At 36.0% G+C, this 27,273-nt stretch overlaps 1 protein-coding gene across 9 annotated transcripts in view; it reads left to right on the forward strand.

Moving 5' to 3' along the window:
• LOC149579504 (methionine aminopeptidase 1D, chloroplastic/mitochondrial-like) overlaps nt 1–27,273 on the forward strand; it is a 180,321-nt gene that overhangs the window by 80,009 nt on the left and 73,039 nt on the right. The gene's annotated exons all lie outside the window — the stretch shown is intronic.

Genomic DNA, 27,273 nt, shown 5'->3' on the forward strand with positions numbered 1-27,273 from the left:
CCAGAGAACTTGACCCAGAGGTAGACATAGGAAGTGGTAACCTTGATTTCCTTACCCTGGACATAGAAGTGCAAGTGCGAAGTCTTAAAACTATTGAAGACCATAACTCGAGTCTTGCTTATGTTCACAGAAATTTGCCAAAGTTCACAAAAGGAAGCTAAGCCACCAACAAGCTTCTGGGGTCTCTTGGGAGAGGAGGCCACAAGGATCACATCAACAACAAATAGGAGAATGGAGATTAGGACCTAATGTAAGTAACAACCATCTACAGGGAGCAAGGAGTCCTTGAGAAAGGACTCAAGCTTATCAATATAAATACCAAACAAGATGGGGGAAAGAGGGCTGCCCTGTTTCACCCCAAAACTATTCTGAATGAGAGCTATAGAGCCCTTCGGCATCCTGAATCTACTAGGCACACTCAAATTATCGCATAATCGCTGTTAATAGTATCTCCAAAATCCCAATGTCTCCCAATCTCTAGAAAAGGCCCACCCGTGGTTTGGTATCAAAGGCCGTACAAAAGTCCACGAAATAGGAGTAGACTTTCACAAAGTGGTGACGAGCCTCCTTGATGATGGCCTGTAGAGTCAAGATGTGGTTCATGGTCTATTAATTTGTTCGAACGCTAGCATGGCCTCTGGCTTTCTAATCAACCCTATCAAGCTAGCTGGAAAGAATAATGTTCCACACTTTAGAATAGGGTTTGGCAAAAGTGTGCTCAATCATGATAGTGTTACAAATGTAAATGGCGGAGTATTTTATATTGATTAAACAGAGGTCAAAACAATCAATATATACAAAAGGAGATTAGAATAGAATAGAAACATTCTATTCTACACTACACCTAAATATTAGAAACATTCTAATATTTACAATAAACTACAACAGTGAGCATTAAAGATTATTCTAATACCCCCCCATAATGCTCAATCTATTTACTACACCAATAGATCCCCTGAATTTAACAAACTTGTCACGACCAAGGGGTTTTGTGAAAATATCTGCTGGTTGCTCTGAGGTGGGGACATAGAGTAACTGAATAGATCCATCTACTTACTGTCGGATATAATGGCAATGAAGCTCTATGTGCTTGGTTTGTTCATGAAACACTGGGTTTTTGGCAAGTTTGAGTACTGCCTGATTGTCTGAAAACAAAGAAGTTGGACCTGCTTGAGAAATATGCATATCTGCAAGCATCTGACGGAGCCAAACTACTTCACAAGCTGCCTTGACAGCTCCTCTATATTCTGCTACTATAGAGGAGAGTGCATGTGCCTGTTGCTTATTACTGGTCCAGGTAATTGCTACAGATCCGATACTGAACACATAACCAGAAGTAGATTTCCTGTCATCAACTTAGCCGACCCAATCAGAATCGGTGAATCCACTGAGCTGAGGAGTAGTACTCCTTGTGTAAAGAAGACCATAATCTGAAGTACCCTGTACATAGCGTAACACACGTTTTGCTGCAACCCAATGATCAGTCTTGGGGTTCGTCATGAACCAAGAGATGTAGCTGACTGCAAAACTGAGATCAGGTCTAGTAGTAGTAAGATAGATGAGACTACCTACTAGTTGCCTGAAGAGTGTTTCATCTACAGGAAGAGAATCAGATTGTACGGACAATTTCAGACCAATCTCCATAGGAGTGGAGGCAGGTTTGCAATCCTGCATTCGAAACCTGTCAAGGAAATTTCTGGCATACTTGAATTGAGACAAAAAAATACTGTTGTCAGTATGCCAAACCTCAATACCTAAACAATAATGAAGCAATCCAAGATCGATCATATCAAAAGTTCTGCATAGATCCTGTTTGATATCTGAAATCAAATGTTTTGAACTCCCAGTAATGATCAGATCATCTACGTAGACAACAAGAAAAAGAATTTCATTACTAGAGTGTTTAATATACAGATTACCATCTGACGGGCTGCGCTGAAATCCCTGAGTAACCAAGTACTGATCAATCTTTATTTAGCAAGCCCTAGGAGCTTGTTTAAGACCATAGATGGCCTTCTGGAGTTTACATACTTTTGGTTTTGAACCGGCAACCTTAAAACCTGGGGGTTGCGTCATGTAGACTTCTTGTAATTCACCATTGAGAAAAGCACTCTTCACATCCATCTGATGAACTTTCCAACCATACTGAGCTGCAATGGCAAGAAGAATGCGAATAGTGCTCATCTTGGCTGTTGGAGCAAATGTCTCCTCATAGTCAATGCCTTCACGCTGGGTGAATCCTCGAGCAACAAGTCTGGCTTTGTATTTGTCCAGGGTACCATCTGCATGGTACTTGACCTTATAGACCCATTTACAATTGATGGGTTTCTTCCGAAGAGGAAGATCTGAAAGAACCCAGGTATGGTTCTTTTGAAGACTTTGAAGCTCAACATCCATTGCATGTTCCCATTCTGGAATTCCTTTGGCCTCTGCATATGTCTGGGGCTCAAGGATACTATGGATGTTGGCCATAAGAGCTATATTGATTGTGTTGTGCTGAATGCTCTTATTTCTGGAGGTTCTACCCTAAACGAGTTCATCAGGACGAAGATCACTAATCGTTTTAGCCCACCATTTTGGCCGAAGAGTCGAGGAGCCAATATCAAATGCTATCGGAATAGCTGGATGAAGAGCAGAAGCAGGGGCTGTATTATTAGGAGGTGGCTGAGGTGGTGTATCAGTAGCATCAGATGACTCATGTAAAATAGAAGAACCCAAGTCAGAGATTGTTGAAGACTGAATCTCGGAATGCGGTGGAGAGTCAGAGAGCGGAAATGGTCCGAGTTCCTCATCAAACACAACATCATGACTGAAGATTAAACGATCAGTATTTACATCAATTAGCCTGTAGGCCTTATGTGTGTGACTATATCTTGTAAACATAAGTTTTTGGCTTTTGGAATCTAACTAAGTGCGTTTGGCATCAGGAATCCATACATATGCCAGAGAGCCAAAAACTTTCAAATGGTTGATCTTAGGTTTGCGACCAGACTGGGCTTCCTCAAGAGTCTTATGATTAACGGCAAGGGTGGGTGACCGGTTAAGAAGATAGACCGCTGTGGATACTGCTTCTGCCCAATATTTTTTGGGAACATTTCTATGTTCTAGCATAGCCCTAGCCATTTTTGTGATTGTACGGTTTCGACGCTCTACAACACCGTTTTGCTGAGGAGTGTGAGGTGTGGTGAACTAACGTCTAATGTCATGAGTAGTACAAAAGGCAAAGAAAGCAGAAGAACAGAATTCCCCCCCATTATCGGTCCTAAGAGTACGGATGGAGGAACCAGACTATTTTTCTACTAGAGCTTTAAATTGCTGAAATATAGGAAAAGCATCTGATTTTTGCTTAAGAAAATATACCCACATTTTGCGACTGAAATCATCCACAAAGAGTAAGAAGTACCTGTTCTCGGAAATAGAAGAAGTATTCATAGGACCACATACATCAGCGTGGACCAACTATAGCACTCTAGATGCCCGCCATGATTCGCCATTCTTAAATGGTGTCCTATGTTGCTTCCCTGCTTGGCAAGCTCCACAAACGCGATGGTTCTGGCTCTGGATGTTAGGTAGGCCATGGACTAAATTATCCTGAGCAAGTTGTGCTAGATATTGCATGTTCAGATGACCATATCGCTAATGCCAGAGGCTGCTGAGAGTGGATGATTCAGTGATGAAGGCATGCTCAAGAGAATCTTCTGAATCTATAAGTCTATAAATACCATGATCCTCAAGACCGATAGCAAGGGTAGTGCGAGAAGCATGATCAATAATCGAACACTCATTTCCACTGAAGATGACATCCAATTGAGGAGAGTGCTTCATAATCTGACTAACAAACAGAAGATTATGTTTCATGCCAGGAACATAACATACATTGAGAAACATGAGTTTTCTTCCTCCAGACTGAATTTGAACATTGCCTTTGCCAACAATATTGTATTCTTCACCGCCTCCAAAGATTACTGAATCAGAATAGGGAGTGAATTCAACAAACCAATCACGCCTATGAGTAAAATGTCGGGAGGCACCAGAATCGATGTACTAGGCAGAAGATTTCGCATGATTTGTAGGTATGTTGGCCATAAAGGCATGATAGATTCTTTCTGCTCTGAGTGCTAGGCAGCATTGGCTTGCTGTTGAATTGAGTCTGACTTTTGATGCTACTGATACAGATGTTCATAACGTGTGAATATCTCAAATGGCACAAACTTTGAGGTGAGAAAATTAAAGACCCAGAAAATTTGGAGAACCCAGAAAAGAGCTCGAAAAACCCAGAAATAAAATGTTGTCGGAATTTGGATCCGCTGGCTCAAAAATCAAGGCACGAAAAACAAGACACCCATAAAAAACTAATGAATACCCATTTGAGATCTCGAGAAACCCACCAAGAATATGAGATAAGAAATTTTTTCTGAGGTTAAAAACTAGGGTTGCGAAGAAAACCCTAGTCGGTAGTTATGGAGGACGAATTAGCAGAGAAAATGGCTGATTTTAGTTGCAGACTGGGGGCATTTTTTTTATTAATGAGACGGCAAAGGTAACATATAAAAAAACAATGATTTTACCTTAAAACCGCGAGTTTTTCGACTAAAAAAATCGTGTTTTAGGAGCTCGCGATTTGCAATCGAACTGAGAAAATGGCGGATTTATATTTCAGACGCTCATAGCAGAGGATGAGACGTGATTTGGAGCCGAAAACAGACGTAGTTCCGATGTATTTCAGACGCTCAGAGGAAGAGACGTGATTTGGCAGATTTGAAATAAAACACAGACGTTTTTCCACAAATTCGCAGACTTTTTATTCTAAAACCCTAGTGCTCTGATACCATGTTACAAATGTAAATGGCGGAGTATTTTATATTGATTAAATAGAGATCAAAACGATCAATATATACAAAAGGAGATTAGAATAGAATAGAAACATTCTATTCTACACTACACCTAAATATTAGAAACATTCTAATATTTACAATAAACTACAACAGTGAGCATTAAAGATTATTCTAATAGATAGTTTTGTAGTTGCTCAGGTTTGAAGCCAAACCGTTCTTGTGAATCGGATATATGATGTGTCTCGACCATGAATTAGGAGAACTAGTGCAAATAACTCTTTTGAAAACCACTGTATGAAAGGAAACCAAGATAGGGAGACCAAGCTTAAGTCATTTAGACTGAAAACCCTCCTTGTTAGCCGTTGTACTAGAGCTCATCAATCTAATGGCCTCACAAATGTTGGATGGGGTGAAAAGGTTGTAGCTAGGAGGTGGGTTAAGGTGGAGAGAGGTTGGCCAAGAATGTCTAGGAGAATGGAGGCATGGGTGGTGAGGGAGTGGAGATTGAGGGTGTTGGGGAGGGTGTGGGGGGGGAGTAGCAAGGGAATAAAGGGCACGAAAAGAGCTTTGATTGCCAGATAACGTGTCGTTAAGGTAACAGAATTGGGAAGCAATGAATTACTGTTTCTTGTAACAAAGGAAAAAGACAGTGTTAGCGATGCAACCTGGTCAAATCATTAGAGTGAGAGATGAAAGTAGAGTGCAAGCAGTGGTGGAAGGATTACAATCATCATCGGATCGACTGTCCATAGGGCAAGTACCAAGACGTAAGGAGTGGTGGCGGGGGCAATGAGGGATGGGAAGGAGAGTAGACTCCTAGATCACAATGGCAAAAAGGTGGAACATGCACGAGACCAGGTCGTGTTCGGAGAAAACACCATGAGGAAGAAGGCGTTTGAGATGGATGAGGAAAAGGTCACCATTACTCTCAACTTAGATGAAGAGAACATGGGCGTGGATAGCTGCCATCGGGGAGTGGGAAGGGGGAGGCAAACAACAAGGGAGAATCAATGCACGAGGCTGAGGATAGCATGGTTAGCCAAGGGCATGCAGGTGATGGTGAAGCGGCAAATGAAGGGAATGAAGGAAGCACAAGTGAGAGCATGGTCAACAACACTTGCACTACCACAATGGGGCCAACAATGAACAATTTAGAATTGTGGAAGCATGTGAGACCGTTCAGAATCACCAGGTTGCAAAATTTGCAAAGCTGGAGGAGATGAGGACCATAAATAGAGAGTGACACTTGACTATCGTGACGTCTGAGTTGTGGTTAAGCCCTAGGCTAGTTGGATTTATCTTAGAAGAACAAGTCTAATTTGAACAACAATCATGTATAGGAGTCTGTGGATCTTTGGTCTAGGCATTAAAATCCCTTAATAAAATGATGCCACCCATGGTTGCAATTTCGGATATGCCCTCGAGTGAGTCCAAAAACGTGCCCCCATTATCAGGACTGTGAATGACATAGAGAGAAGAGAAAGGTGGAGAGTAGCACATAGCCATATAGATATCCCTCTCACGTTGAACAATGGGATTGATATGGATCCACAAGAATTTAGCATAGATGTCTGAATGGATCAACAAGGTAGAAGTGAAGAGATAATTTCTAACCAAACAACCCACACCAACAAAGCCTCAATCGCTGGGCGAAGCACACACCTCCTCTCTGCAATTAGATAACCATGAATACCTTGCATAACCTAGCAGCAGATGTATGGGACTCTTATGTGGCTCTGTGAAGACCAAGATATGACCACAAAGAGCCGTTGTCGTTCTAGCAGTTGACAAGAAGAGAGCCTATGGAGGGCCACCTTTGTCTGACTGATGGTGAAGATGGCATTTGGCCTTGGTGGTTAGCTTCGATTCCTAACCATTGAGAGGAGAGTCACGGATAACTGCCCTGAGCTTATAAATTAATGCCCACTCACCATTACGCCTAGCCTCTATCACGAGGCTCCTAGCCTCTATCACGAGGCTCCTAGAGTGTTTTAACTCAGCCACTTGGGATTTCGTGAGGTCCTCTTCTAGATAAATCTTAGTGGTAAGAGGGATCAACTTCATCTTCGCCTCAGGAGCCCACAACCTATTAGAAAGGGAAAGAAAACAGATAAAAAGAATACCATTTGGCCCAACCCAACACCGGTCAAGTATCATATCTAAGATATCGAGCTGGTTTGTGAGATAGGAGTGCCCAGTCACTGATGGGCAAGTAGAGGAGGGAAGACCACAGAGGCAAATATTCAATTCTTCCCACTTATTGTCCATCATATCTTTAATCAACTTCTCAACTTTAGAGAAGGGTGCAACAACAGTGGAGTTACATAAAGAAGCCCAAGTTTTCACTTTATCTTTGGTTTCCGTCAATAGAGAAGAATGCCTCTCTACAATCCCAATTTGTTTCTCTTTGCTAGAGGTCAGTTTGGCTTGTTGTCTGATAACCGACTTTAGATCAAATATGAGGCATGCATTATCAGAGCCAATCGAGGAAGAGAGCATTCTGTTGGAGTTTGTTAGCTATTTAAGTTTCGCCACATACTTGGATAGAGTTTGAACTATATTTATCAGCCACTGGTTTTCAGCTTTAGTTTTTACTACTTTGTCGAAAAGTCTCTAGTAAATAGGGAGGGCTAGGGTAGGTCATCACTAACAACCATGGCGAGAAGGCACACCCCAGCTTACGATAGGGTGTAGTGATGTGAAAACTGTGCTAGGTAAACCAATAAATCCGCAAAGGTCTGGCTGAGTGTTTAGTGTAGCAGAAGGACTCTTGGCCAGAACAAATCCCAAACACACACAAACTCCCAATAGAACATTTGCAGGAGAGGACGTGAAAGAGGAACATGGGAGAGAAACACACAGGAACCGCAAAGTAGTCGATCATGCAGACAATTGCCCAACCGCTAAACTCATGAAAGGAGAGATCAACGATTACTGTAGTATTGCCAAGAGACGATAGAGAGAAGGAAGCCATGCACATCATAATCACATAGAGACACACATAGAAAACATGGCGCTAGCGACACGGGTAAAACGAGTCGTTGAAACACATGAAGCAGCCAAACAAAACCCTTGATTGGAAAGAACGTGTGGACAAGCAAAGAAAAGCATCTGCACACATGACATGAAATGGAGCGGAATGATGACAAAGACTAGTCCAGGTTGGTACAACGATAGAAAACAAGCCACACATCTGCGAACAAACACCACGAACATAGATCACTAGTTGCACAAACGACAGTAATGATCGAGGGGGCTAGTTGTGCGGAAAATCCAGTGGCAGTCATTGCAAGAATTGTCGTAGGAGTAGCTTGTGGGAGTCATTGTGAGGAAGGGATGAACACATGGGAGAATGATGGTGACAAGAATTTTGATATTTTCATGACAAGTGCCCCGCAATGTTTGTGAAAACAAATGACATTTTGAGTGACAAATCATAGATAATAAGGACGACAGAGTTCAAACATGAAGAAGAGTTGCTAAACAACATAATTAAAAAGTATGTCTCTCTTTAGTATCTGAATTTGAGCCTAAACCCTATAAGGAAGCAAGTAAAGATGATAATTGGGTTAAGGCAATGAAAGAGGATTTGAGTCAAATAGAGAAAAACAGATTGTTGGAGTTAGTTGCCAGACCTTTTGATATAAATGTAATTGGTACTAAGTTGGTTTTTAAGAATAAACTAAATCAAAATGAAAAATTTGCTAGCAATAAAGATAGGCTTCTAAGAAAAGGGTATACAGAAGTTGAGGGCATTGATATGATATGATATGATAGGATAGATTTTAATGATGTCCACGAGGCTAAAGTAGCCTGTGGGACCCACACGATCAGCCCCCCAAGGCAGGAGCAGATATAATCTAGCTGCAAAGTTTTGGTGAACTTGTCTCTCCTTCTTTGAAGTTTGATAATCAGAACCGCTGTTCTCTTCACTTGATTTTGAAGAAACTTTTGCTCCAATAGCTCGAATTGAAGCAATTAGAATGTTTTTAGCTTTTTCCATTCATAAAAATTACAAAGTGTGGCTGATGGATGTCAAATCAGCTTCTGTAAATTGGAACTTAGAGGAGGTATATATAGAGAAACCTGAAGGATTGAATGTCTAAGAGAATAATGTTTTACTTAATCTTTATATTTTACTCATGCTTTAACTCTTTGTGTTTATCTAAAATGTGCAACCATCAAATGAGAAGATAAAAGAGACGATCATCGAAGAAAGGTTGCGGGCAAGAAGAATTGATAAAGGAATTGTTAGAAGAGTAGATGCAAATATTAAAGAGGAATTTGTGCAGATGTAAAATAATATGGTAATGCAAATTGAGAAGGAAAACATATTCAGACTCCAAGAAGTATTAAGACATAGTTCAAAGATCTGAATCAAGAAAGATTTAATGGATTAAGGAATAAAGAAAGCAACACATGAATCAAAGAAAGATATATAAAGGAATGAGAATGAAATAAGGAATAGATTGTTTTAAAAGGGGATAAATTATGAAGGGTTGTACGATTGCAAAAGGTGCCAATTGTGGAAGATTGTCACTTTTAAAAGGCAGAAATTATGAAGAGATGTGACCTCTCCCTTACATTGGAAGATATAAAGGAAAGAAGGTTTCATTTGAAGATCAGATTAAAGGAACATGAATTGCAAAATAAACTTATAACTGTCAAAGGGAAGCAAGGATGGTAGTCACTCTAGTTTTATTAAAGGTGGTGGCCCTTTCACAAATAAAGTATAAATTTTTTTATCCCGTTTATTCAAGGATCACTTATGGATCCAAAATTAGCAAATCACTATATCAAATCATCATACATTCAATTTGTCAATATATAAAACTTATGGTCATTACATCATAAATCACTAATCATCTAATCAACGATGTCTTATTCATCACTTATCTAATCTGCGAACTGTCTATTATTACATTGATACCATGAATCATACAATACAAAAAGTCATGGAATTAATCAAATATATTCAGCAGACATTTCATCACCAAATACAATTACCAATGAATATCAAAGCAGTCAGCATAAGGGTAGAAAGGTCTAAGATCAAATCATAGAGGTTGATTAGCATTTACCCCAAAGAAATTTATCTTCATATCAACAGACTGATACTATATCAGATCTGCAATTTTCAACATTTTTCCTTCTGGCAAGCAATTGTGGTTTATATATACATGCTCCTCCTTATGTATAATATTAATATATGACGTTTAAGTGAATTTTTGTGATAGAATATAAGATATGCTTGAGTAGATGCAACTTCTCTCGTAGTAAGGGCTTGGGGTGTAACTGTAATGTCCGCATATTTGTACCTTATTAGTGCTAGTGTTTTTAGCAGGGTTGACCTATTATTCGGTTCTTGTAGGCCATTGATTGAGAATGAACCCTGTTTAGGAGCTTATGGAGGCATATATGGGGTTTTAAACTAGTTTGATCTGGTTTGCACAATTTCCTAGATTCTAGGAAGAATCCCTATTTTTTAGAGATGAACTAGGAGTTAATCAAGAGTTGGGACACACCAGGAGACCTCTGAGATCAGCTTGGAGACTTCTAGCACAATCCCTTTTTTTAGGAGCGTTCTTAGATTTTAGGGGAGGACTTCAAGCAAGCTTGCTGGGGTTGCACAACGTCAATGGATAGTGGGGAATAGACAAAACTCATATTAGAGCCTATATGTGAGCAATTGATAATGTAGAAATAAATAAATAATCTATCAAGCTAGATGTTAATAATTTTTTAATAAAATGGTGATACTATAACCATTTTATTATATTGCAATAAATTCTAATAAATTGATCTCCAATGAACACCACAAAGTATTATTAAATAATATCTCTAACGAAGAGGTAAGTAATGCTCATTTCCAAAAGCGCTTGCTTTTTTTTAGGGATGAGATTATTGAGGCCTTGGAGAGTTATACAAATTCAAGAGGCCTTATTTAAAGTAGTCGACACACCTTTCATGCTCTTATTCCAAAACAAGATTCAAAGGAAAGTTTTAAGGAATTTTGGCCAATTGCATTATGCAATACTCTCTATAAATTGTTGTCTAAGCTTTTGGCCAATTAGATGAGCATGAAGTAGCTACAAGTGGCTTCACAACTATACAATAGTGTCTCCAATATGGAGTATGGAAGCATAAAACACATTTTCTAAGATTGCAGTTCTTGTAGTACGAGATTATCAGAGCTTTCAGACATTATTCTTTATATAACCATCAAAGAACCTATGAGAAAGGATAGTGTCTCCGATATGGAGTAGGGAAGCATAAAACACATTTTCTAAGATTGTAGTTCTTGTACTACGAGATTATCAGAGCTTTTAGACTTTATTCTTTATATAACTGCCAAAGAACTTATGAGAAAAGAGCTTAGAGTAGTTGGCATAATCTTGTAGAAGGTAATTGATAAGGGAACCTTTAAGGGCATTAAGAAAGGTTTTGTAAGTATGATGTTTGATCTTTTTATTGTCTTGGTAATATAACTAAGATTTAAGCTTCATTTGTTAAGTATTAAGAAAGGCTTTGTAAGTATGATGTTTGATCTTTTCATTGTCTTGGTAATATAACTGTGATTTAAGCTTCATATGTTAAGATCATTTATTGAAGAATTCAATATAAGATATTGGGTGTTCACTTTTGCAAAAACATACAAAATTTGATTTTGTAACTAAAATTGTACGTACAACTAAAAGTAATTGTGCAATTTGTTTTTCAATCTAAAAAGCACGAGCTTGGATGGTTTTTGGAAGATTTAAAAGAAGGAAATAATGAGAAAAATTCTAGTGATAGTAACACAATACCGAAATCAATGTACCAAAAATAAGAAACATAAAAAATTAAACTTCAAGTGAAATTGTTGCCGAGTCAAATATCTGGAAAAGATGTCACCTCCACCAATTGTCTTGAATTATTATTAACATTGCTGCACAAAAATATTTCTTATCTATCTCTATGATATCCCTAAATCAAAAATTAAGGACTAAATCAACTAAACAATTACAAGTAATTGTAATTGTTTTCAGTGAACTATATGTAGCGGAAGTATTGCGAGTAAAATGTTGTATAACCAATTAAATCAATCACCTGAGGCAATGTAATAAACAAACTATAGAAAATAATTTCCAAACTATTATGATAAAATAAAGTGAACACTTCAAATCCCATCGAGAAAAGGATATGCACTTAGATTCAGGCAAATGCTAACACCAATGTTGATAATATCACCATCCTGCAATGTATTTTAGGACATCAACTCTGTTAATAAACAATGATCACAACAACCCAAACAATATTAATACAAAGGTGTGTCTCATTTAATTCATAGGAATTTACCTCCAAGGGGTATAAGTCATGAATACCATGAAATGTGACCTCATTTCCTCGAAAACAACTACCATTTGGAAATCCTTTCTAACCTAAAGGATATGGGTATGCACTACCACCGATAATTATTTTGTGGGCAACTTTGTCGATTTCATCAGTAGTGATTCCTGGCTAAAGAATATCAAATTAGGTTGCACATAACTATAACAAGGAAATAAAAATAAAATAAAATTTATGAAACAATTAAATAAGTAAATTGCAAATGGTAACTAAGAGAAGATGTTTCTATATTGATATTTCTTAGAGCAGCTACGCATCACTAATACAAAAGACATGTTTTACAATAGTTGCACCAAAAACTTATGAGAAGTGGACACATGAAATTCTTTGAGGTGTTTGATGCCTATTGTTATGCTGAAATATATTGATTTTTTGGCAATGTATTAACCATCCATATTAAGTTTGCTTTCTCTTGCAAGTGGTTATAAGATTTGGTTGGTTAACGATTGTATTCCTCTTGGTAAGCACTTGCTTTTTAAAATATGTTGTATATTGTCAAGGGATGATGGTATAGTCGAATAAAATAGAATCCTTGTCCAACCATCTTTGCTTTTTCCCTCAAATGTAATTTCTAGAGAAAATCACGACATTTTAATCATGTATAATTGGTACACATGGCCATTTTTTTAGTAATTTTTTGTATCTAATTTATTAGATAAGCAGTAAATATGACATATAGAAAACATGACAATGTTGAAAAATAAATAATTTGGTTTGACCAAATGCTTGAGATTGTAAAGAATTATATATAAAAAGTTTGCTAATAAAAATGAAAGCACTAACAAATAGTTTGATGTGTTATGAGGACACTGATTGAATTATATTTGTACAATTCTAATGCTCGATATGTAGGATAGGACGCAAAGTCGAGCCTGGATAGTGATTTATTTTAATCATTTTTGGGACGACAATCCATAGTTGTTAGGAGACTTGATTATAGAATCATGATGCATGCTAAGTCACTAGGTTCGAATTCGAGTTCGAGTTTAGCAACAATCAAATTCAGATAAAGTTCAGCATGGTAAAACATTTAAAAAAATTCGACATTAAATTTGCCTAATATAAATTTAATTTTTAGAAAATATAATAATATATTCAATAAAATTCAAAATAGTTTAATACTTCAAAACATTATAAATTTGAAATGAAATAGTCATGAAATTTTATTTTGAAAAAAATAAAAAATATATAATTAAAAATTTTAACTATAAAAAATAAAAATTTAGCAAATTCATTTTTTAAATACAAGACAGAAAATTAGAACACTACAATATTATTAGTAAAAAACATAATAAAAATATTTATTATAACATTAAAAAATAAATAAAATACCACATTTTTATTCTATTTTAAAACCAATGTTAAAACATGCGATTCTTTTAATATTTACAATATAAATATATAAAATCATTGTTGACTTTAAATGACGTGGCATGCTCCAAAGCGGATTAAACAAACACGAATATCATGAATGGCATGCAACTTTCAAGCTTCATATGTTGGTCGTCTGCATTGTGGCAGTCCAAATTGAAATGCTCTAGATAGTGGATGTCCAAATCGTAATAGCAAAGGAATCTCTTATGCCCTAGAAATTTAGGTGGACATGTTATTATGAACATATCATGACCATAATCTCATTATTTAGCGGACACATTCGGACCACCGCAAATCTCTTTTGCCCCAGTTGCAGCCGTAGACGTTTCCTTTTCAGCCAGCTGCAGCCGTAAAAATTCCTTCTCAATAGACTTCGACGAACTTCATACGAATTTTAATGTTTTGTTTTTGAAATTTGCTGAATTTCGAATTTGTAGCCGAAAATTCAACGAATCTTGTGACATAGGATGCATGTATCTATCTATAATAACCATTCCCTAATCTGCACAAGTCACACTTGCAACAAATTAGGGTTATAATTATGCTTTTCCAAATAAATATTTTCTTTAAATAATGTTATCCTCGATTTGTATTATGCAATTATAACATGAGAAAAAATACACAAAAATTGGGGTTGGATAAGATCACATTATAATAATATACCTCAATAATTTTGGAAGGAACATAATATGTTCCCCAGAAGACATTTCTATACTAAGCCTAGGTTTAGATGTTTGCCAAAAGTCTACTTTCTCATTTGTTTTGTTTGTACCTATTTTTCCTATCAATGCCGCATTCTCTCAAAGACACATGCCATCTTGCGTCATTGACCATAGGTCGTCAGGGGGTTTCTTGATCATATGTAAGTGCCCTCTTGTTGCTAATATCTAGTTTATTGTCAACTCTATGACTATTCTACTTAGTGTAATATTCTACCACTAGATAGTGCTTTCCAATTCTGATTTCTTTCTCTCAAATTTAACTTTGGCTAGCATATAAATTTTTTGACTATTTGAAGGTTTAATTTTTTTTTTTTGGTTTTTTAAACTTTTTCTTTTTTTGTTTTTTAGTTTTGGATGATAATTGTGCAAAGAGAAAAGACTTAGAATAGAAAATGTTGAAGGTAGTCAATTTTCAAAACTTAACACGAAATTGAACAAACTAATTTATTTCTTTAAGAATATAGGAGTTCAACCAAACTTTTTTAAATAACAATTAATGTTGTTAAGGTTTCACTTATGGTGTTGATATTGTTACATTGTTAATGTAACAGAGCGGTAGGCAAATATGGGTTGTTCGCCTTGTAGCTCCTCGAGTCTATATATATGCTTCTCTCGCATGGAAGAGGAAATCAAATCTTATGATATCATTGAAATTGTTGTTACTGTGATGTCATATTGTTGTTATAACTTGTAAGTAATTTATAAATTAATACAAAAAGCATAGGGTGTTCTCTGACATATTATGTTATTTTATGTTTCATATTGTTATTACATGAATTGAACTAGCTAGCTCACAAAGGCAAACATTTAGTGTTGTTGCTGATACAAACGCAACAAGTGACGAAATGCTGATGGTGGAGGAAAACTAATGACCCAACTAATAGACAATAGTGCAAGTAGCAGTCAGGAGCAAGACGTAAGATTACGAGAACTTTTCGAAGGGCAATAGAGACTAACTTTTGACTTCTTAACATTGTTGTAGGCATCGATCCAAAGTCATATGACAAGGGAAGCCACACAAGAGTGAGTTTTGTTGTGGACTAGTTAATGTGTCATCTCTCTCAATTGTTAGCACAAATTTTTTTTGCTTTCCAAAACCATTGTGAAGAGATCAATTGTGAAAATGAGCTCCAACAAATGCTCCAAGTGTACGGGGAGAATGGATGCCAATGAACAACCACAGGCTAAAAGAGTTACCAGACGAAGCCAGAGAGAGGCAATTCCCAACCTCTTGAACAAAAAGAGAAATAAATGAGAACATACAAACAATTGAAAGGCTACCCAGAGGATCTTAATACACCAACAAGGGATAGAACGGAGGAGACTATTGAGGAGACTTGCCATAAAACTATCAAAGGGTGGGTTAACAGAAGGGAACCAATTTGGTATTGCGCTTGATGAGGGAGCCAAAGGAAAATTGTAAGGTAGGCAAGTATATGATGACGAGTACGATAGGGAGGAAAACTACCATGAGTATTGTAGAGAAGAATGTTGTCAACAGTAAGGTAGGGAGGAAGACCAATGAGCACTTTGGGGAGGAATGCAGCAGAAAAATGAACGATGATGACTTGATCAAAGAGACTAAGAACTAGTTAGGGAACTTAATGCTTATACTGCGCGTGGAGGCAACTGAATCCCGATGGAATGGAGAAAAAGAGGCTAGGGTTAGGGACGTTGGGGATACCAGTGCAGTTAGGATATTGGAGAAACACCACATACTAGTTAACACAACCCGTAAGGCTCTAACCCAAGCAATTTGTGAAGTCAACCAACCAAAAGTAACATAAGTACAAGAATGACATCACAAAAGAAAAAACTAATAAAATGTATTGGCAAATAGGAGGATCTTGTAAAACACTGCCATACTTGCGAAAAAAATTGGTCGGCAAATGGAGTAACCAATAAAGACGAATGAAGTCATAGTGTTTGAAATGGTAATGACTAGTTTTTCTTTGAATAGTCTCATTATTCTTTATTTTATAGTCATCATACTAGGGTTTGCTATCATATATTGCAAACATGCAAGGACAGTTGTGTTTTGCACAAAAAGTGTGACAAGACAATGTGCGAACATTAAAAATTATTTTCCAATTGAAGATTTTTGGTTACGATATTTGCTTCAGTTGAAAGACAAACACACAAGCAAAAGAGAAATGAACGACAACTATCTTAAAAAATTAATGGTAAAGCTTGGTCGTACGTTAAGAGTTCATAAGTTGGTTCTGATGGTTGTGTCTGCAAGTTTTATTGACTTTTTTTAGCAAATTATGCTGGTAGTATTTGAGCTCTTCTTCTCTATCAAGTGTATGCGTAGGCTTGTGATGGATTTAACTGGAGAAGAATTTTCTGATTTATATGGTGGAAAAGGATAGGGTGATTTTTAACTACGAAAATTTTCATTTTATTATATATATTTAAAAGTTTATTTGGAACCATGTCAGATGAAAATGTTGCCTACTTATGGGTGGTGAACAAAGAATGTATTGAAAGCATGAAATTGCAAGCTTAATAAGCTGACCAAACATGTGAGCAATTAGAAATATCGCTTAGGAGGATGTCTTCTTCTAGTTACAACTATGATCAACATCTAAAATAAAATTTTCCTGTCAAATTGGAAATAGAAAGAGAAATATCTATCTAAAAAGCATTTGGTAAGATGAAAATAGTTTCAATAATCACTATCTTAATTAATCTCTGTCCATTTAGTGAGGACATAAAAAATGTGATTGAAGCTATACAACTATGTTCTCAGGCATGGAGCATTATGAGTCTATTTGAAAATCGTGACCCTCAAGCTTTTGTCGTAAGTAAAACAGTTGACAGTTTATTTCTATGGTTGAAGAAAAGACAAAAATTGATGTAGAAATTTTCTAGGATGTTGACTTTAGTTGACGGTTCCCTTGATGCACCCAGAGTTGTTTTAAATATTCTAATTCAAAAAGCGAAAAACACAACTGAACAATACAACCACATGAATTAGAATGATGTGGTGGAGGGTTACAACTTCTTGTTGTTATATGCAAGTTTTGATTTTGAAATTTTCAATAGGGTTGGTGACATTATTAAAGAATTATTGAGGATGATGACAAATGAGATTGTGCTATACATGGGGAAAAGATTGGAGTTGATAATGCTAGCTATTGGGAAGTGGGTAACTATGACCATAAAAGAACAAATTTCTTATGTTACATATATTAATGCAAAAATGAGGTTTATAGTAGAAAAATTGAGCTATATGCTAATATGTGGCTCAAAGGAGGGAATTAACATGGCTTTAGCAAACCCCACTCCAATTGCTACTTTAAGTAAAAGTCCAAGTTTTATGATTGACTAAGATTTTCAAATTTTTTCTCTTCAATTTCAATATCTCTATAATAGACTCATTTTATAGGCTTTATAGTGTGTTTGTTAGATCATATGATTTCTATTTTTAAATGTCTATATATTTACAAACATTAGTGCTGTAAAATTTATAAAATGAGTCTATCATGGAGACATTGAAATTGAATAGAAAACATTTGAAAATCTTAGCCAACTGTAAAATTTGGATTTTATTAAGACTAGTAACTAGAGTGGAGTTTGTTGAAGCCCTCTTAATTGCCTCTTTTGCACTACATAGTAACAACCAACCCAAATTTTAAGCTATTCACCTCATTTTTCCATGAATGTAGTATAAGAAATTCGTTCTTCCACGGCTATGGTTGCCAACTTCTCAGTATCCAACATTATCAAGTTAAATGCTTACCCCAGGCATAGCACAATTGAATTTGCCATCATCCTCAACTATTCTTTAATAATGCCATCAACCCAGGAGAAGTTTTCAAAATCGAAACTCACATATAACAACCACAAGTTGTAACTCTCCACTACATCATTTCAAGTTTTGTGGTTGTATTGGTCAGTTTTGTTTTTCGATTTTTGAAGTAGAATGCTTAAAGCAACTCTGACTGCTTCAAGGGAACTGTCAATTGAACTAGATATCCTAAAATTTTTCTGCATTAATTTTCATTTTTTCTTCAAACTTAGAAATAATTTATCAGCTGCTTTACTTACAATAAAAACTTGAGTGTCAAGGTTTTCAAGGAGATTGATAATGCTTCATGCCTTAAAACATGCTTGTATAACTTCAATCGCCCTTTTCACGTCCTCATTAGTTAGATAGAGATGAACTAAGATAGCGATTATTGAAACTATTCTCATCCTACCAGAGTCTTTGCAAATAGAAAATTCTCTTTCTATTTCCATTTGGAAAAGAACATTCTATTTTGGATGTTGAGCATATGTTCATTTGATAGAAGATATTCTTTTAAGCAAAACTACCAATTGGTCACACGTTTGGCTATCTTTCCTACCTCATTTCATCTGCATCTTTATGCTTTCAATGCATGTTTTATTCAATGCCCATAGGTACGCAGTATTTTAACCAGAAATGGTTACAAATGCTTTGGAGTATTTATCAAAAAAAGAAAACTTTCCTAGTTCAATATGGTGTTTCCCTTTTCCACCATATAAATCGGAAGATTCTTATTTGGTTGAATCGATTACAAGTTTACACATACATTTGTTAGAGAGGAAGAGCTGAGATACTAAGCAACATACTTTGCTAAAAATAACCTATAAAATTTGTAGCCACACAACCATTGTAACCAACTTATGAACTCTTAATGTACGCTTAAACTTTAGGATTAATTTTTTAAGACAACTGTCACCCTTTTTCTTTTTGGCTTGTTTGACCGTCTATCTTCTAAAGCAAATATCATATCTATAAATCTTCAATTCAAAAATAATTGTTCAAACTCACCTATTGCTTTGTCACACTTTTTGGGCAAAACACAATTGCTGTTGGCCATGTCCAATATATAATAGTAGACCCCAACATGCTAACTATCAAGTGCAGAATATACTGCAGATATTTGGATTTAAACTTGTTTTTACAATTTAAAACACATCAACTCAATTTGTTCTTATCGGTTAATCCATTTGTTGGCCAAATTGTTTCACAAGTATGACCATGTTTTGTAGGATCTGCTTCTTTGCCAATAAATTTTGCTAGCTTTTTCTTTTGCGATGCCATTCTTGCACTTATGTTACTTCAGGTTGGTTGAGTTCCTAAATTGGTTGGGTTAGAACTTGACAGTTTATGTTGACTATTATGCAATGTTCCTTCGACATCTTTTCTGCACTAGTGACCTAAATGTCCATGACCTTGGCCTCTTGCTCTTCGTTCTTCCAAGTTTCTTCGTGCGTAGTGTAAGGGTTAAATTCCCTAACCATACTCGTTGGTTTTCTTACCCTTTGTACTATTGACAATATTCTTCTCTACAATACTCATAACAAATTTTCTCCCTATCGTACTCTTGGCAGTATTCTTGGCTACCTTATTGTTTTCCTTTGGCCTCCTCACTTATTGCGACATTGACTTGGTTCCCTTCTTCCAAGCTTTCCTTTGCTATTCCTACGACAAGTCACCTTAGCTGTCTCATTCATTCTATCTCTTATCAGAGTATTAAGACTATTTGGATAGCCTCACAATTGTCTGCATGTTCTCTTCTATTTCTCTTTTTGTTCAGGTGGTTGGACATTAATTATTGCATTGCCTTTGTGTGGCTTTGTCCAGTTTGTCTTCTTTCCTCTATTTTGTTAGTGTCTGTTCTCTTTGTACACTTTGAGAATTTCTTGGCACTTATTTTCGCAATTGACCTTTTTAAAATGGTTTTGCAGAAAAAGAAAGGTTTATGCTAATCAAAGGGAGACAATACATTAACTGGTCCACAACAAGCTTCACTCTTGTGCGACTTCCCTTAACACATCAATTTGGATTGATGCTTAGAGCAATGTTATGAAGTTTGAGGTTAGTGTTTGTTTGCCTTGGAAAAGTTCTTGAAATCTCTCATCTCGCTGCCGATTGTGACTTGCACTATCGTCTTTTAGTTGGCCTATTATTTTTTCTCTACCATCAACACCCCATCATTTTTCTAGTTTGTATTAATGACACCTGATGTGTTCTCGTATGGGCTAACAGGTTTACTGCATGTAATAACAATATGAAACGTAAAATAACATAACAAGCCAGATAACACCTAATGCTTTTGTATTAGTTTATAAATTGCTTACATGGTATAACAACAATATGACATCACAGTAACAACAATTGCAATAACACGGTAAGATCTAATATCCTTTTCCATATGAGAGAAGGAAATATATTGATCCGATAACAATGTAACAATATTAACAACGTCAGTGATACTTTAACAACATTAATTGTTATATATCAAAAGACCTGGTTAGACTCATACATTGTTAAAGAAATAAGTTAGTTTGTTCAATTTGGTGTTATGTTTTAAGAATTTGTTGACTTAAACATTTTGTATTCTAAGTTTTTTTTTTTGCACAATTATCATTCAAAACCGAAAAAGAAAAAATAAACTAAAAATCTTCAAAGGAAAAAAATCAGAAAAAGTATTAAACCTTCAAAAACTTAGAATTTTTCTATGCTAACCAAAGTGAGATTTGAGAGAAAGAAATTGGATTTGGAAAACATTATCTAGTCGAAAAATATTATAGTAAAAGGTAGGGCAATCCTAAAGTTGACCATAATCTAGCTATAAGGGTCAAGAGGACACTTCCAGAGGATCGAGAAACCTCCTGATCACCTTTGGCCAATTATGCAAGATGACACGTGCCTTTGGGAGGATGAGACATTGATAGGGAAAATAAGTTTAGGCAAAACAAATAAAAAAGTAGGGCTTTGACAAATATCCGCACCACGACTTAGTTTAGAAATGTCTTCTGACAAACATATTATGTTTCGTCCAATACTGTTGAGGTATATGATTATGTTGTGATATTATCCAATCCTAATTTTTTGTGTGTGTATTTTCTTATGTTTTAATTGTAGAATACAAAGTGAGGATCACATTATTTGAAGGAAATACTTACTTGGTAAGATATGATTCTAACTCTAATTTGTTGCAATTGTGACTAGTGCAAATTATGTGGGCGACATTGTAGATAGATATATGGGCCATGATTCTATAATGGAGTTTCCTAACAACTATGGATTGTTGTTTAAAAAATGACTAAAATAAATCACTATCAAGGCTCAACCATGCTTACTATCTTACATGGAGAGCATTTGAATTGTACAAACGTAGTTCTACTAGTGTACCTATACTGCATCAAACTATTTGTTAGTTCTTTCATTTTCATCAATAGACTTTATATATACTTCTTTGTAATCTCAAGCATTTGCGTAAACCAAATTATTATTTTTAAACATTGTCATGTTCTCTATATGGCATATTTAATGCTTGTCTGATAAATTAGATAGAAAAAATTAGATTAAAAATGATCATGTGTACCAGCTACATGATTAAAATGTCTTAATTTTCTTTTCAAATTATTTTTGAGAAAAAGACCAAAGTTGGTTGGTCAAGGATTCTAGTTTATATTATTATACCATCGTTACACAACATATCTAAAGTATCTGGTGCTTACCAAGAGGAATGCAACCGTTAACCAAACAAAATGTTATAACCACATGAGAGTGAAAACAAACATAATATGCATGATTATTACATTGCCAGATAATCCAATATATTTTTGCATAACAATAGCATCGTGCACAAACTACACACCTCAAAGAATTTCATGCATCCGCTTATAAATTTTTAGTGGAATAATCATCAGACATGTCTTTTGTATTAGTGATGCATACTTTCTCTAAGAAATATCAGTATAGAAATATTCACACTATTAGTTACAATTTTTATTTTACTTATTTGATTATTTTGTAAATATTATTGTATTTTTATTTCTTTTTTGTAGTAATGTGAAACCTACTTTGGCATTCTCTAGCCAGGAATCACTACTGATGAATTCGACTAGGCTATCCACAAAATGTGATGGTGCATGTCCATCTCTATTAGGTTACAAAGGATTTTCAAAAAGTATTTGTTCTCCTGGAAATGAGGTTGCATTTCATGGTATTCTTCACTTATCCCCTTGGAGGTAAATTCCTATGAGTTGAATGAGACACACCTTTGTATTGATTTTGTTTGGGTTGTCGTGATCATTGTTTATTAACGGATCTAATATCCTAACATGCATTGCAGAATGGTGATATTATCAACATTGATGTTCGCATTTGCTTGAGAGTAAGTGCATAACCTTTTCTTGATGGGATTGAAGTGTTAACTTTGTGTTGTTAGAATCATAGTTTAAAAAAATGGTGAAATACCGCCGATATCGTGGTATTTCGCGGGTTACAAGTGACGCCGAATATATCGGCCCATATATCGGCACCGATTTAATGGAAAAAATTGCGGCGATTTCTGCTAAATATCCCGTACGAAAACGTAAATAACGCAGCCCAAAAAACGTTGAAAAAGTCGTCACTAGTGGAGGATGGAAAGTCGTCGAATTTTTTTAGGGTTTTTACTTTGTTTAAGTCGGATTTCCATTCGCGAAATAGGGTAAAAGTTACCACTCGCGATTTCCATTCGGTAGCAAAGTTCTTCTTCATGCGATTTTCCATTCGCTTTTGCCTGCGATTTTCATTTGGCCGTTGAGGGCTCTCTGCAAAACTGCCATTTTCAGTTTGTAGTTGTAAGCTAATACATTAAACGATTGCATTAAGGGATTCATTGGCCAACCAAATGACAGATCCTTAAATAAATTAAATTTGTTTGCAACTCTATTCTTATAATTTTATAGTCTGACAATGAGAGTTTCTCCTCACGCATTTGAATTTTCCATTATATTTACTGTCTTAGCTTAACTGCAGTTATGCCTAATAAGGATCTTTAATAGTAATTGACATTCAGTAACATAATATAATTTTTAAAGTTTTAATTTGTAATAAATTGATTTAGATGTGTTAGAACTTGTTATCTTGTAGAAGGTAATGTAACTCTGCATGATGATTATTACTTTGGAATGTAATCTATCTAGTTTGATGTAGCTCATTATGAACTGAACAATTTGAACTTACCCTTTGTAATATCATGAATTGATTGATTATCAGATTTATTCCGGATATTTTGATTACTTGATATTTTGCAGATGATATTACAAATCAGATTGATCCTAATATCATCTGCATCTGCTTTATTATGACAGCAGGGGAAATTGATTATCTGATTTGTAATATCATGAATTGATTGATTATCAGATTTAGCTTCCAGTTCTCTTGTAAAGCTACAAATCTGAATGTCCAAGTGATTACTTTCAAGTTTCAAGATTTATTCACATTCCAAATAAGTGATAATCTCCAGAATCAGCACGTTTTAAGTTTTAAACAATAGAAACCAAACCATGTTGCCATAGAACAATATAATAATATATTATTAAATTCTATTACATTTTAGAACCAAGGATTTTTATAATATTAGTTATCTCAAACTTATCTAATATCTGATTTTTCGTTCTTGTACAGTGGACTTGTGTGTGTCACTGAAACAAGATGACTGGTGGTGGCAAAGCAAAGGACCCTTTATGGAAACATGGTATCCCAGGAGCAAACAAAGGAGATATCCAGTGTATCCATTGCTCTAAATGCATGACTTCAGGGATAAGCCGATTGAAATATCATCTTGCAAAGATTCCATGCAATGATATTACACCATGTCTAGAGTGTCCAGAAGAGGCTACAAGAGAGGCTATGGCAAGCCTTCAACAATATGCACAAAGTAAGGCAACAAAAAAGAGGATATTCGAGGCCATGGCAGCCCCAATGGGGACTTTTAGTTCTACAGGATCACAAACAGGTGGAGAAAGTTCTTCTTTTATTGGGCCTCGGATACGGGGATCGGGAAGTGTGAGTGGGTCTTTAGCAGATTTTTGGGTTCCACGTAACACTCCTGGTGCTCAACTCGGCTTACTAGGTACTGCATGGAACAAAGAGATGCACGAAAAGACAAAAGTGGCAATTATGAGATTTTGGGTCCGGAATGATCTTTCCTTCAATGCTTTATGCAGTCCATAATGGGATCAAGTGGTAACTTCTATTTCTTTGTTTGGTAAGGGGTTCAAGTCCCCAACTCCCTATGAGGTGAGTGGGCCGTTGTTAGATGACGAAGTAAGAAACATTCAACAACTTGTGGAAGAGCAAAGAAGAGTTTGGGAACAGAAAGGTTGCACTATTGTCTCTGATGGGTGGACTGATGGCAGGAATAGGACACTCATCAACTTTCTAGTTGCTTCAGGGGGCAGTTGGTATTTCTAAAATCAGTTGATGCCTCTGATCAAGTGAAAAATGCAGAAAATTTGTGTAACATGTTGGATGAGGTGGTAATAGAAGTGGGAGTGGCTAATGTCATCCAGATTGTGACTGATTATGCAGCTGCGTATGTGGCAGCCGGTAGACTTCTAATGGAGAGACATCCCACATTGTTTTGAAGCCTTTGTGCTACCCATTGTCTCGACTTGCTTCTTGAGGATCTAGGGAAATTGAGCTGGGTGGAGAAGGCGGTTAAAGATGGAAGGAATATTGCGAAGTACATCTACAATCATACATGGGTCTTGAGTCTTATGAGAAAGCACACTAGTGGTAAGGATCTTGTACGAGCAGGGGTCACATGCTTTGCTACTAATTTTCTAAATTTGCAAAGCATATCAGAGACATTGTTAGACCTTAGGCGCATGTTTCTTGATAAGAAATGGTTAGAGAGTCCTTATGCCAAGAAGCCTGAAGCAGAGAAGATTGTGAGGATTGTGTTTGATAGTAGCTTTGAAAAGCTAATGAAGGAGACCCTCAAAGTAAGTTTTCAAATCTTAATTGATGATTTAGAATTTAATTTTGAAATATTTTTGTTGGCTGATTTTGTATGTTTTATTATGTCCAGGCATCAGAGCCGTTGGTGAAGGTTCTACAAATTGTGGATGGGGATAAAAACCCCATGGGGTTTCTATATGAGGCTATGGATAGCGCAAAAGAGGCCATTCAGCACTTGTATAGGTCAAATGAGACCAAGTATAGACCCATATGGAACATCATTGATCGTAGGTGGAACCAACAACTCCACCAACACATTCATGCAGCTGCCTACTACTTGAACCCCACGTACTATTTCTCCAACACTTTTAAAGCAGATGCAAAGGTTCAGATTGGCTTGGACACATGTATTCGAAGATTGGTTGCTGATACGGACCTCCGAGACATCATACTTGATGAGTTGCAGAGCTACAAGAGGGAAGAGGTGCCATTATTTTCTTCTCCTGATTGCAAGCGTAGGAGATACACTTTGCAGCCAGGTAAAAAAGAACTTGCATTTACTTTTATCATACCATTTATTTCACTCATGAAGTTTATTGGAAGTTTAACCGCATCATAAATGATTTTTTTAAACCTTGCAAATCTGTGGTGGGAAGATTATGGTGCCACAACGCCTAATCTTCGATAGGTTGCCATCCGAATTTTATCACAGCCTTGTAGTGCTTTTGGCTGTGAGAGAAATTGGAGTACCTTTCAAAACATACACACAAAGAAACGTAATAGGTTGACTCAAAAACGCCTAAATGACTTGGTCTATGTGAAGTACAACCTTCTCTTGCACGAGAAGAAGGTGAAAGGGCAAGCTTCATATGCAGCACTAGACTTGGATGACATTGATCCATATTCAACAGATTGGATTGCTCCTCCTGATGGTGAGGGTGCAGATGAGGATGTGGGTGAACCTTTATTGACAGATGAGCAGTTAGCTGAGTTTGAGATGGAGGCAGATGACTGGGATGCAGATGTGGCAGTATGTGAGGTGGAACCTGAGCTTGGTCATCCACCAGAGGCTTCTGTGGAGTGTGAGGCACCTACTAGGGCACCTGTTGAGGATGTTGCTATGGCAACTACTTCAACACCACTCACCCAGCAACAACAATCTTTTTTGAGTTTTACTCGTAGACGCAATTTATGATTGCTACTTTTAGTTTTCATTGATACTAAAACTTGAATTTAATATGTATTCAGAAGTTGTTATTTCAAACTTTCATGGAGTTTGATTGCTATATGTATTGAACTTATTTATATTTTGATGTTATACAGTTATACTTGTTTTTCGATTTATGATTCTATTACTATGTTAATCTACTAAGTTTTAATTGCTATGAAATTATGAATTATTGTTTAACTCAGAACTTTGCTTCATATATGGTAGATATCTCAAATCATTATATGTTCACAGTTCTACAAATGTAGTGTGTATGTATGCATTTTTAAGAATATTTTAAGAAATTTTATATTTTCAAATGTTCGATAAAAGTGTCGATTTATTGCCGAATACTTTGCCAAGTTTTTGCTGATTCCGTTATTTTCACAATTTTTGGGTCAGCCGAGATATTGCCGATACCGAATTTTTAAACTATGGTTAGAATAGCTTGGAAATTATTTTCTATAGTTTGTGTGTTGCATTACCTCAGATGATTGATCTAACTGGTTTTGCAACCGTTTGCTTACAATACGTCATCTAGATATAGTTTACTAAAAATAGTTACAATTTCTTGTAATTGTTTAGTCGATTTATTCTTCTTCTTTTGATTTAGGGATATAATGCAGATACATCATAAACCTTTTTTTTACGACAATTTTAATAACAATGCAAGACAATTGGTAGAGGTTACATCTTTTATAGATATTTGATGTGATGACAAATTAATTGCAAGTTAAGTTTTCTAAGTTTCTTATTTTTGGCAGATTGATTCTGGTATCGTATTATTGTACGTAGCATTTTTCTCATTGTTTCCTACATTTAAATCTTCCAAAACCATCCAAAGTTTTATTTGTTAGATTGAGAAACACATTGCGTAATTACTTTTAGTTTTATATATGACTTTTAGTTATACAATCAAGTTTTGTATGTTTTTGCAAAAATGATGACCCATTATTTGACAAGGGACTGCGATCTCTCCGTTGGAGATACTTAGGTGTCCAAGTGGGACAAGGGAAAAGAAACACTCTA

Source organism: Cupressus sempervirens, chromosome 1 (assembly GCF_028749045.1).
Source record: "Cupressus sempervirens isolate cs-2001-9-10 chromosome 1, ASM2874904v1, whole genome shotgun sequence".
Taxonomy (NCBI): Eukaryota; Viridiplantae; Streptophyta; class Pinopsida; order Cupressales; family Cupressaceae; genus Cupressus; species Cupressus sempervirens.